This window comes from Scyliorhinus torazame, chromosome 2, assembly GCF_047496885.1.
Source record: "Scyliorhinus torazame isolate Kashiwa2021f chromosome 2, sScyTor2.1, whole genome shotgun sequence".
Classification (NCBI taxonomy): Eukaryota; Metazoa; Chordata; class Chondrichthyes; order Carcharhiniformes; family Scyliorhinidae; genus Scyliorhinus; species Scyliorhinus torazame.
This window is the reverse complement of record NC_092708.1, coordinates 353,161,795-353,174,221: the sequence shown is the minus strand read 5'-3', so window position 1 is coordinate 353,174,221 and position 12,427 is coordinate 353,161,795. Positions and strand designations below refer to the sequence as shown.

General features: G+C 53.1%; 1 protein-coding gene across 6 annotated transcripts in view; it reads left to right on the top strand.

Moving 5' to 3' along the window:
- The window catches only part of LOC140403495 (echinoderm microtubule-associated protein-like 5), a 415,808-nt gene that overhangs the window by 75,362 nt on the left and 328,019 nt on the right, over positions 1-12,427 (top strand). The window lies entirely within an intron of this gene.

The following is a 12,427-nucleotide window of genomic DNA, read 5'->3' as shown; positions in this document are numbered from 1 at the left end:
GGCACATAGTCCTGTATGGTGGGCAGCATAGACAGCTCCCAGGCGAGTTGCGGGCATTTTCCTCCAAGCTGTCAGAATTCAGCGTGGGGGACGCGTGTGATTGTCCCGGAAAAAGGTCAGGAGCTGATACTATCAGACTTGCACAATGGGCATCCAGGCGTGACCAAAATGAAAATGTTGGCCCGGAGTTATGTCTGGTGGCCAGGCCTCGACACCGACATTGAGAAGGTGGCCCAAAACTGCTCCATTTGCCAGGAGCATCAGAAGCTCCCGCCGGCCGCGCCCCTACATCACTGGGAATGGCCAGGGCGGCCTTGGGCACGCTTGCATGCAGACTTCACAGGCCCTTTTCAAGGATCCATGTTCCTTCTACTAATTGACGCCCAGTCCAAATGGCTAGAGGTGCATAAGATGCAGGGGACAACGTCCTGCGCAACAATTGAAAAGATGCGTTTATCGTTTAGTACGCATGGCCTCCCCGAGGTGCTGGTCACGGATAACCGCACTCCATTCATGAGTGAGGAGTTTGCGAGGTTCACGAAGCTGAACGGCATCCGCAATATCCGCACTGCCCCTTACCACCGGGCTTCAAATGGGTTGGCAGAGCGCGCAGTGCAGACATTCAAAAGAGGCCTAAAGAAGCAGTCTTCCGGATCAATGGACACGAGACTGGCTCGCTTTTTGTTTACGTACAGGACCACCCCCCATGCAGTGACTGGGGTAGCTCCCGCAGAACTCCTAATGGGCCGGAGACTTCGCACCCGCCTTAGTATGGTTTTCCCGGACATTGGCGCAAAAGTACGCCGCACACAAGAACGGCAGGGACAGGGATTTTCTCGGCTTCGGCAGTTTGCACCCGGTGACCCAGTGTTTGTTCGGAATTTTGCTGGTGGTGCCCAATGGGTTCCTGGTGTAATCTTCGCCAAACGGGCCCTATATCTTACCAAGTGCAAGCCCAGGGTCGTCTCCAGCGAAAACATGTGGAGCACGTTCGGTCCAGAAGACCATCCCCTCAAAAGATTCCCCGCCCCCGGAGCTCATTTCTACAGCCGCAGAGACCAGATACAAGGGAAGGTAGTCCTCACAATCTTCCACTGGTGCCTCACTCGAAGCCTGCGCAGGTCGTGACGGGACCGAATGGAGATAGAGATGCTGACATGACGGAGACAGCAGACTCTGACTCCGAGATGGAGACACAGGATGCATCAGAGGGGGAATCCTCGGGTCCACGGGCCGTGGATGTACAACTGCGCCGTTCATCACGGAAGCGCCGGTCTCCGTCTCGTCACACGCCGCCTGGTCCAGTGCTGCATGCAAATGGTATCCGGCCTGCGGCCAAACGAGTCCGACGCCCTCCTTCGCCAGGGTCTTCGGTGGATTCCTTGGACTTTGGGGGGGAGGGATGTTATAACCTGCCTACTTACCATTGGCTGGGGACTAATGACTATCCCACAATCCTGTGGGAGTATGAGCTTCCCCAATGAGGGGGGCGGAGAAACCACTAGTAAACTCCTAGTATAAATAAAGCTGGCCAGTTCAGGAACCAGCAGGAAGGAGTATGTAGCAAGGGAAGTTACTGCTGCTGTTATGTATATATGTTATTGTAAATAAATGTTATTACTTTGTATCCTTAAAACTCATGCTGGATTCTTCGTGGCCATTACAAAAATATCCCTGCATATTAAGTTCCCAATTTTGATCTCCTTGTAACCATGTCTCCATAATGGCTATGAGATCATATCCATTTACCTCGATTTGCGGCGTCCGGTCATCTACATTATTCCAAATGCTTCGGGCATTAAGACACAAAGCCTTTAGATTTGCCTTTTTGCAATTATATTCATCGTAATTTTTCTTTATACTGTGGCCCTATAGTCCTCTCGCCCATGATTACCCAGTCTACCATTTTTGCATTTTATTGTTCCTTTATTACTGCCCTTGTTTCTCTTTCCCTCGTCACCCTGCTTAGGTTCCCGCCCCTGGCATTCTAGTTAAATCTTCCCCAACCACACTCGTAAATATTCGCCATAGGACACCAGTCCTGATCCTGCACCCTGCACTATTTTCCCAATCACGTATTCATTCAGCATATCCTGCTATTTCTACTCTGACTAGAACATGGCACTGGTCGTAATCCTGAGATCACTACCTTGAGGTCCTACTTCTCAACTTACTCCCCACCTCCTTATATTTGGCCTTTAGGACCTCAAACCTTTTACCCATGTCATTGGTACCGATCCTGATGTGTCGTTGGAGAAATGCCTATCTACTCCCCTAGCAATTGAATCCCCTATAACTATTACATTACCACATTTTTTACTCTTCCTCTGTGCAGTAGAGCCAACCATGGTGCAACAAATCTGGCTGTTATTGCTTTCCCCTCACACTCTCCAATCCAAGCAATATTCATATACCCTGATTGTGTTTACTGTCCATTAAATAAACTTCTTTCTTGTGCTTCATGTGTGATGAAAATAGATTTAGCTATGATAGACAAAGAAAAACTGTTCTCATTAGCTAATTGCCCATGTTCTTATACCCAGATTTATGATTTTGCAGAAGAGAAACCTCGGGTGTGATTTGGCGGGCCCATTAGCTGTGGGTGCAAATTCTGTCATGGTCACTAAATCTTGCGAGAGGCCAAAAACGGGATCTGTGTCGGTGAAATTTCAGAACGCCATCTTCCCAGCCCCACTCTGATGTCGTGATCAGCTTCACGCCCAGGAAGGATGCAAACCTGATTAACGTGAATTTGAATGCATTAGCATCTACTTAGTGGGCTTAACGTTGCATCTGCTATTCTCATTGAATCTTCCCACCCACCAGCCTTGATGTCACGCCGATGCGAATCACTACTGCTTTTTAAAAATAGGAACCAGGTGCCATGACCTCTGAGAGGGAGGGAGGAAGGAGGTGAGCACTACCGTCTCCACTGAGCACCAAGGAGTTCAAAGGGACAGATGCTGCTGGGTAGCTACCGGGTTAAAGGGAGTGAAAGAGATGGTCAGCTGTCGGGGGAAGAAGGTTTCACTCGTGTGGAGGGGAGGGGGTGTCATGGTTGGTGTCAGTTGTCTTGGAGTCTGCTGTCTGTGATGTGTATGGCATGGGAGTCGGGGTGGGAGTGTCTGGCGCCAGGGTGCCCAAGTGCACATGGCATTGTGGGGGGAGGGGGAGTTGTGATAACAGCCATGGAGCCGGGCCAGATGGACTGGATGGATGAGACCCCGAAAGAGAAAGGAACTCGGTGCCCACCCGGGAGGGGAAGTCAACTTTGGATCAACTATCCAGAACACTTGAGTATAGCGGAATGACAGCAATGAGCTCTCTGAATTATCCAGCCTGACTAAGAAGGGTGCCTATTAGCTCTGCTCTCTGAAGGAGAAAGCAATGGTGCCCTTTTGCATTCCTGAGACTCATGCTCATGGTACTAATTAGCCATCAAGAGCCCTTAGCAACTTCAGCTCCCACAGTCTCAAAGTCAAGGAATGACATTAAGCCTCAGGTTTGAGACCTCTAAGCTTGGATCAAGAAAGATTTATCTGCAGGGTCCCCAATGCCTGCCACTTAGGACCCATCAGCTCCCTCTTTCTTTCTCTCTCTCTCTCTCTCTCTCTCTCTCTCTCTCTCTCTCTCTCTCTCTCTCTCCCCCCCCTCCCCCCCCAACCACCACCACCACCACCACCACACCCACCCACTCACCCCTGGTACCAGTCCTAGTATGGCTACTGCTCGGCCCAAGACTGTAAGAAATTACAGAGAGTCGGGGACACCATCCAGTCCATCATGTGTAACCGCCTCCCATGCAATAACTCTGCCTATACCTCCTGCTGCCTTGGGAAAGCGAACTGCATAATTAAAGACCCTTCCCAACCAGGTTAATGTCAACCTCTTCTATTGAGTAGGAGATATAAAAGTCTAAGAGCGCGCACTAACAGGTTCAAAAACAGCTTCTTCCCCGCAGCTACCAGACTCCTGAGTGACCCGCTTATGGACTGAACTGATCTCTTCACACATCTTCTCTATTGAGTGGTACTACACTCCGTATGCTTCTTCTGATGCCTGTGTCTATGTATTTACATTGTGTATTTATGTATGTCTTATGTTTTTCCATGTGTGGAATGATCTGTCTGGACTGTACGCAAAACAATACTTTTCAGTACCTCGATACACATGAAAATAAATCCAATCACCCTGTGCCACCAACTACCTCCATGCTCAGAGGCATCTGAGCAGGCTGGGCGAGGGGGGGAGGGGGGCATCTGCTGGGAGCGTAGCTGCAGTGTGCTGTGGATCCTGGGAGTGGTACACAGATTGTGACAACCTCACCGGGGGCAGGATGGATGAGAGCAGCTTGTGGTACTGAGGGCTAGCTGATCGGTCACTTGTGAGGCCTCTGCACTGAGAGAGCCAGTGTGCCAGGGAAGGGTGCCAAGGCCATGATGCATGTGCCCTTTCTTTAGGTTTGCTCCAATATTTCCCTGCTTCTCCTGAAGTGGGGTTGTGCTTCTGATGAGTGCACTGAGGATTGGCAGCACCTGGTGTCCCACTGATGAGCTTCGCCATGCCCATCCTGTAGATGAGTCAGTTTGGGTTTGGGGGTCTCCAAAGGGGTGCCTGGGTAGGCTCCCAAATGACCAGAGGGTCTGTGAACATTTACAGGACAGAGTGAACAGTCAGCAGAGTTACAGGGCCTGTAACTTTTACACAATGGTAGCTTTGAAAATAAATACTGCAGCAATGGTGGTCCGTGCCTGGCCACCCCAATCCTTGGGGGAACACCCCAAATCCATTGTGCTGTCACCAGGCAGATCCCCACTACTCCCTCCAGCACAGGCAGCTACTCTGCAACAAGTGCTACAATTTTAACAATGTATAACAATTTTAAAAACTTTTTTTTACTACTTCCGGTGGCGGCTATGGAGGAGTAAGTCGCACATTTGGTGGCTACCGCTCTGGTCGGACTTTTGGACCTTTCCCTATGACTTTTTTCCTGTTTTAAACTAAATTCGAACGCTGAGGCAATTGGGCACCGTTTCCACGTATCGGTGTATGGAGAAAAGAACCAGAAGTGCATGAAAAGGCAGAAATAAAAAGACAGGCAAGAGCTGTGCTGAAGCTGCAGCAGGAGACAGCATGGCCGAGGACCAGACCACTGGTGTGTCAGCCCAGCGATCAACGGAGCAGTTGATGCAGGTCATCCAGGACGGCTTTGCCAAGCAGAAACGGAACTGCTTGGACCCGATTAAAGAGTCGATTGATCGGCTGAAGCACAGATTGGACGCCCAGGATCGGGCGATCCAAAAGGTTGAGAAGGCGCTGGCTGAGCAGGAGAAGCATCAAACTGCGGTGGAGCTGGAGGTGGGGATGTTGAGGGACCAGCAGAAAAAGCTTCTGCGGAAGGTGGAGGACCTAGAGAATAGGTCCCGTTGGCAGAACTTAAGAATTGTCAGGCTCCCGGAGGGGTCTGAGGGAGCTGATGCTGGGGCATACATAGCGGGTATGTTTGAGAAGCTGCTGGGGGAGGGGGCATTCTCCCGACCCTTGGAGGTGGACAGGGCGTACAGAGCGCTTGCGAGGAAGCCGCGAATGGGGACCCTCCAAGGGCAATGGTGGTGAAATTCCACAGGTTCCTGGACAAGGAATGTATTCTTCAGTGGGCCAAGCGAAGGCGGAGCTGTAAGTGGGACAACAGGGGCGAAATTCTCCACCAACGGCACGATGTCAAAAACGGCGTCAATCAGACGGGCATCACGCCGGCCCAAAGGTGCGGAATGCTCCGCATCTTTGGCGGCCTAGCCCCAACATTGAGGGGCTAGGCCGACGGCGGAGGGATTTCCGCCCCGCCAGCTGGCGGAAATGGCGTTTGTTGCCCCGCCAGCTGGCGTGGAAATGCGGCGCATGCGCGGGAGCGTCAGCGGCCGCTGACAGTTTCCCGGCGCATGCGCGGGAGCGTCAGCGGGCGCCGACAGTTTCCCGCGCATGCGCAGTGGGGAGAGTCTCTTCCGCCTCCGCCATGGTGGAGGCCGTGGCAGAGGCGGAAGGGAAAGAGTGCCCCCACGGCACAGGCCCGCCCGCGGATCGGTGGGCCCCGATCGCGGGCCAGGCCACCGCGGGGGCACCCCCCGGGGTCAGATCGCCCCCCCCCCCCCCCCCAGGACCCCGGAGCCCGCCCACGCCGCCTGGTCCCGCCGGTAAATACCAGGTTTGATTTATGCCGGCGGGACAGGCAATTTCTGGGCGGGACTTCGGCCCATCCGGGCCGGAGAATTGAGCGGGGGGTCCCGCCAACCGGCGCAGCCCGATTCCCGCCCCCGCCCGGCGGGGGGTCGGAGAATGACGCCCCAGTATCCTGTGCTTTACCAGGACCTGAGTGTGGAGGTGGCCAGGAAAAAGGCAGGTTTCAACCAAATTAAGTCAATCTTCTTCAAGAAACAGGTGACGTTTGGACTGCTGTGTCCGGCTCGTCTCTGGGTCACATATGAGGACCAGCATCATTATTTTGAGTTGCCCGAAGACGTGCTGGACTTCGCGAAAAGAAAAGCGCCCGTAATGGAGGTTAGATGTAGGGCTGTTGGCGGACGAAGCGGTGTGCGAGAGGCTGAGGAAATGCATACAAAATTACCTGCAGGTAAATGATACGTGGGAAATCTGAGCTGTGGTGGTCTGGGAAGCGCTGAAGGCAGTGGTGAGAGGGGAGCTGTTCTCGATCCGGGTTCACAGGGACAGGACGGACAGGGTAGAGATGGACCGACAGGTAAAAGATTCTACAAGTGGGGTACGCGGAGACTCCAAAAATAGGGTTTTTAAGGGAACGGCGGAGGCTACAGGCGGATTTTGGCTTGTTAACCACAGGGAGGGCAGTGGAACAGCTCAGAAAGGCGAGGGGGCGACCTATGAGCATGGGGAGAAGGTTAGCAGGATGCTTGCACAGCAGCTCAGAAAGGTGGGCTGAGAACTTTTGAACTTTGATGCAACTTGTTGGCTTATATTGTTTTTTTAGTTTTTCTCTTCTGTTTTTGTGTTCTGTTTAAGAAGGGGTGAAAACGTTTTTCATTTTCGGGTTTTCTTTCTGGTGAATGATTTTTGCTTTGATGTGCACTTTTGTGGGATGGAGACGTGCTTGTTTGGGTTTCGGTGTTTTTCTTACAGTTGGGTGATTGTGGTGGGATCATTGATGAGGGAATTTGTTTGTATGAGCGGGGAGGAGGGGAGTGAGGGAACAATAGGTGGGAGACTATTTGGGGGTGGGGGCCACCAAACTAGCTGGGTGAGCTAGCTCACGGAAGCGCAGTGGGGGGGGGGTGCATATGTTTAGTTTATTGTATGGGTTAGGTTTCAGAGTGGTGTTGCTGGGGGAGGAGGGGGGGGTAGTTGTTCTGCTGACGAGGGAGGGACTTCGGTTGAGGGACAGAGAGGAGGCCGATGGCGGGGGCGGCCGGGGGCGGGTCAGAGGTGGCGCGGCGCATGGGCTGGAGGCGGGCCCAAGAAAGGGGATGGCTGATCGGCCGGGGGGGGGGGGGGGGGGTTGCACTCTGTCTCCCATCTGGGCTGATCACCTGGAATGCTCGAGGGTTAAATGGGCCGGTTAAGAGGGCATGTGTTTGCCCACCTGAGGGGACTGAAGGCGGATGTGGTAATGTTGCAGGAGATGCACTTTAGAGTAGTGGACCAGGCTAGATTGAGGAAAGGCTGGGTCAGTCAGGTCTTCCACTCGGGGCTGGACACAAAGACTAGAGGGGTTGCAATCTTGATTAATAAGCGGGTGACATTTCAGGTGGGTAGAATGTGGGAGGTCGATATATTATGGTTAGCGGTAAGCTGGAGGGGATGAAGGTAGTGCTGGTTAATGTGTATGCGCCAAATTGGGATGATGTGGAATTCATAAAGAGGATGTTGGGGAAGATACCGGACCTGGACTCGCATAAACTGGTCATGGGAGGGGACTTTAATACAGTTATTCATCCCGGCCTGGATCGGTCATGCTCGAAAACGGGCAGGGTGCCAGCAATGGCAAAGGAACTGAAAGGGTTCATGGAGCAGATGGGGGGAGTGGATCCATGGAGATTTAGGCAGCCGAGGGTGAAGGAGTTCGCCTTCTACTCCCACGTTCATAAGGTATACTCTCGGATCGATTTCTTTATTTTGGGTAGGGCCTTGCTGGCAGGGGTGGTGGACACTGGGTACTCGGCGATTACAATCTCAGACCATGCTCCACACTGGGTTGACCTGCAGGTTAGTAAAGATAGCAATCAGCGCCCGTAATGGAGGTTAGATGTAGGGCTGTTGGCGGACAAAGCGGTGTGCGAGAGGCTGAGGAAATGCATACAAAATTACCTGCAGGTAAATGATACGTGGGAAATCTGAGCTGTGGTGGTCTGGGAAGCGCTAAAGGCAGTGGTGAGAGGGGAGCTGTTCTCGATCCGGGTTCACAGGGACAGGACGGACAGGGTAGAGATGGACCGACAGGTAAAAGATTCTACAAGTGGGGTACGCGGAGACTCCAAAAATAGGGTTTTTAAGGGAACGGCGGAGGCTACAGGCGGATTTGGCTTGTTAACCACAGGGAGGGCAGTGGAACAGCTCAGAAAGGCGAGGGGGCGATCTATGAGCATGGGGAGAAGGTTAGCAGGATGCTTGCACAGCAGCTCAGAAAGAGGGAGGCAGCTAGAGAAATAGGGAAAGTTATTCACGGGGATGGGAACTTGGTTGGGGATTCGGCAGGGGTGTGTAAGGCGTTTAGGGATTTCTACAGCAGGCTATACAGGTCGGAACCCCCTACGGGGCTGGAGGGGATGAGGCACTTCCTGGAGGGGCTGACTTTCCCGAAGGTGGACGGGGAGCTGGTAGAGGGACTGGGGGCTCCGATCGGGTTGGAAGAGATAGTGGAGGGCTTGAAGCCCATGCAGCCGGGTATGGCCCCAGGACCGGACGGGTACCCAGTGGAGTTCTATAAAACGTCTTCTGGGATATTGGGACCGGTGCTGATGAAGGTGTTTAATGAGGCAAGGGAAAGGGGTTCTGCCCCAGACGATGTCACAGACCACGATTTCGCTTATCCTGAAACAGGACAAGAACCCGGCCCTACAGGCCGAAATCCCTGTTGAATGTAGGTGCCAAACCGTTGGCCAAAATATTGTCCTGCAGGATTGAGGATTGTGTACCGAACGTTATTGTGGAGGATCAGACGGGGTTCGTTAAGGGCAGGCAGCTGGTGGCCAATGTAAGAAGGCTGTTAAATGTGACCATGATGCCCCCGTAAAGTAGGGAGGTGGTGGTAGTGGTTTCAATGGATGCGGAAAAAGCTTTTGACCGGGTTGAATGGGATTATTTATGGAAGGTTCTGGGGCGGTTTGGGTTTGGGAGGGGCTTTATTGACTGGGCCAGGTTGCTGTACCAGGCTCCTGAGGCATGTGTGCGGACAAACAGGACGTCGTCGGACTATTTTAGACTGCACCGGAGGAGGAGACAGGGATGCCCCCTCTCCCCACTGCTGTTTGCGCTGGCTATAGAGCCACTGGCAATTGATCTGAGAGCTTGAAGGGGTTGGTCCGAGGTGTGGCGGGGGGGGGGGAGCACAGAGTCTCGCTTTATGCGGATGACCTGCTCTTGTATGTTTCAGATCCAATTGAGGGGATGGAAGAAATTATAGGAATTCTAAGGGAATTTGGCCGGTTCTCGGGGTATAAGCTGAATATGGGGAAGAGCGAAATGTTTGCGGCCCAGGGGAGGCAACTGGGGGAGCTGCCGTTTAGATTGGTAGGGGACAGTTTCAGGTACCTAGGCATTCAAGTAGCGCGGGATTGGGACCGGCTACATAAGTTGAACTTGGCCCGGTTGGTGGATCAGATGAAAGATGATTTCGGAGATGGGATGCACTCTCGTTGTCTCTAGCTGGGAGAGTCCAAATGGTGAAAATGACGGTCCTCCCGAGATTCCTGTTTGTATTCCAATGTCTCCCCATCTTTATTCCACGGTCCTTTTTTAAACGGGTCAATAAAGTTATTGCGGGCTTCGTGTGCGGGGGCAAGTCCCCGCGAGTGAGGAGGATAATGCTTGAGTGGAGTCGGGGAGAGGGCGGGCTGGCGCTGCCGAACTTTAGCAATTATTACTGGGCGGCTAACATAGCCATGATTAGGAAGTGGCTGGTGGGGGGAGAGGAGAGGGGGTGGGGGGGGGGGGGGGGGTTGGGGGGGTTGTCAGCATGGGTGCGAATGGAGGCGGCATCATACAAGGGCACAAGTCTGGGGGCGCTGGTAACTGCGCCTCTGCCGTTCCCGCCGGCGCGGTACTCCACCAGATCCATGGTGGTGGCGGCCCTGAGAGTCTGGGGGCAATGGAGGAGATATGTGGGAGCAATGGGAGCATCAGTCTGGTCCCCAATCTGCGATAATCACCGGTTTGCCCCGGGGAGTATGGACGGGGGGTTCCGAATATGGCGGAGAGCGGGGATTGAGAGGATGGGGGACTTGTTTATACAGGGGACCTTTCTGAGTATGAGGGCACTGGAGGAGAAGTGTACATTGGTGAGGGGAAACAAATTTAGATACCTGCAGGTGCGGGACTTTTTGCGTAGACAGGTATCAACCTTCCCGCTCCTACCGCTAAGGGGGATTCAGGACAGGGTAGTTTCCAGAGAGTTGGTAGGAGAAGGGAGCGTCTCGGACATTTACAAGGAACTCATGGGTTCAGAGGAGACGCAGACCGAGGAGCTGAAGCGAAAGTGGGAGGAGGAGCTGGGGGGAGAGATAGAGGAGGGCCTTTGGGCGGACGCGTTGAGTAGAGTCAACGCGACCGCAACTTGTGCCAGGCTCAGCCTGATTCAATTCAAGGTCATTCACCGGGCCCACATGACAGTGGCCCGGATGAGCGGATTCTTTGGGTGGAAGACAGGTGTGCAAAATGTGCGGGAGGACCAGCGAACCATGTCCACATGTTCTGGGCATGTCCAAAGCTTATGTTTGCTGATGTCATGTCCAAGGTATTAAAAACAAGGGTGCATTGAGTCCAGAGGTGGCGATTTTCAGGGTGTCGCAAGATCTGGGAATCAAGGAGGAGAAAGAGGCAGATGTTCTGGCCTTCACTTCCCTGTTAGCCCGGAGACGGATACTACTAGCATAGAGGGACTAAAAGCCCCCAAAGTTGGAGACCTGGCTATCGGACGTGGCCAGCATTCTCTGTCTGGAGAAAATCAAGTTCGCCTTGTGAGGGTCACTGTTAGGGTTCGCCCGGAGGTGGCAGCCATTCATTGACTTCTTCTCGGAAAATGAATCGTCGGCGGGGGTGTGGGAGAGGGGGGGGGGGGGGGGGGGGGGGGGGGGCTAGGTTAGCGTAGATTAGGGGGTTAATTAATGGTGAGACCTGTGGGGGAGGGAGATGGTATTTGCACTATGTTTATATTCTCATGTACATTGTTTATATTGCTGCTGTTACAATGCCAAAAAAATACCTCAATAAAACGTTTATTACAAAAAAAAACTTTTTTTTACCTTCTCTCTCCACCTCAGCAGTCCCCTTTTTAAATACCTCCAGTAAAACGCGTCTGCGTGACTTTTACCTGATAGGGATGGAGCATTGCGAATACTGGGTAAAACCCGGTAATTATATGTTACCACATGCAAATGCAGGTTTTGCATGCCAACGTAGGCGCAGATCACATTGTCGCTACCTGTGGGGCCCCAGAGCATGGTGTTCCTTCCGGCGCTGGGCGCGGACATTATTTTTCGGCGGATGCCTAATTTTCCACCCGATCGTATTCTGTGTTTCTGATGTCGCGGGGTGGAGAATTCAGCTCAAGGTCTCTCCACTACCGGTGCCCTAATTTCTCCCATGTCCACGCTGTGCCCCTACAATTCCTTAGCCTTCCGAACCCTCCCACTATGTCTAGATGTTTCCCGAGGATGCACATTAGAGGTGGAGGCAGCCTGATGCCTTCCACTTCTGTTGCCTTCCACTCCTGTTGCCTGAGATGCCCTTGGTGGGTAGCCTCTGGAGGGCCGGGACCTAGAGAGCCCTGGCCTTCTTTCAGGTGGCACCGGTGTTGTTGCTTCTCCCTGCCGTTCCCCTAGTTGTGCTGGTCTCACAAGGGGGGAATCAGATTGGCGGGGCACTCCTAGGATCTCCTGAGTTACTCCATGGAATGGAGGGGCAGCTGCAGTGAGCTCCAGAAGCCTCACCATCATCTGGTGCTGCCAGTCCTGGTGGTCTACCATTATACCCACCATGCATTTGAAGCTCTCGGCCATGGTCCTCCAGGACTGAGCTATGTTTCGGACATCTCCTTTCGTGGTTCTGACTTCAAGCCCAAGCTTTCCACTGTGGACGCCATCCTTGCATTGTTGACCTGGTTGGCCAAGCATTACCGCCACAATTTTCCTGCAACAGGAGGCTTTGGGCCTCCTCCATTTGGCCTTGCAATCGCAAGAGTGCC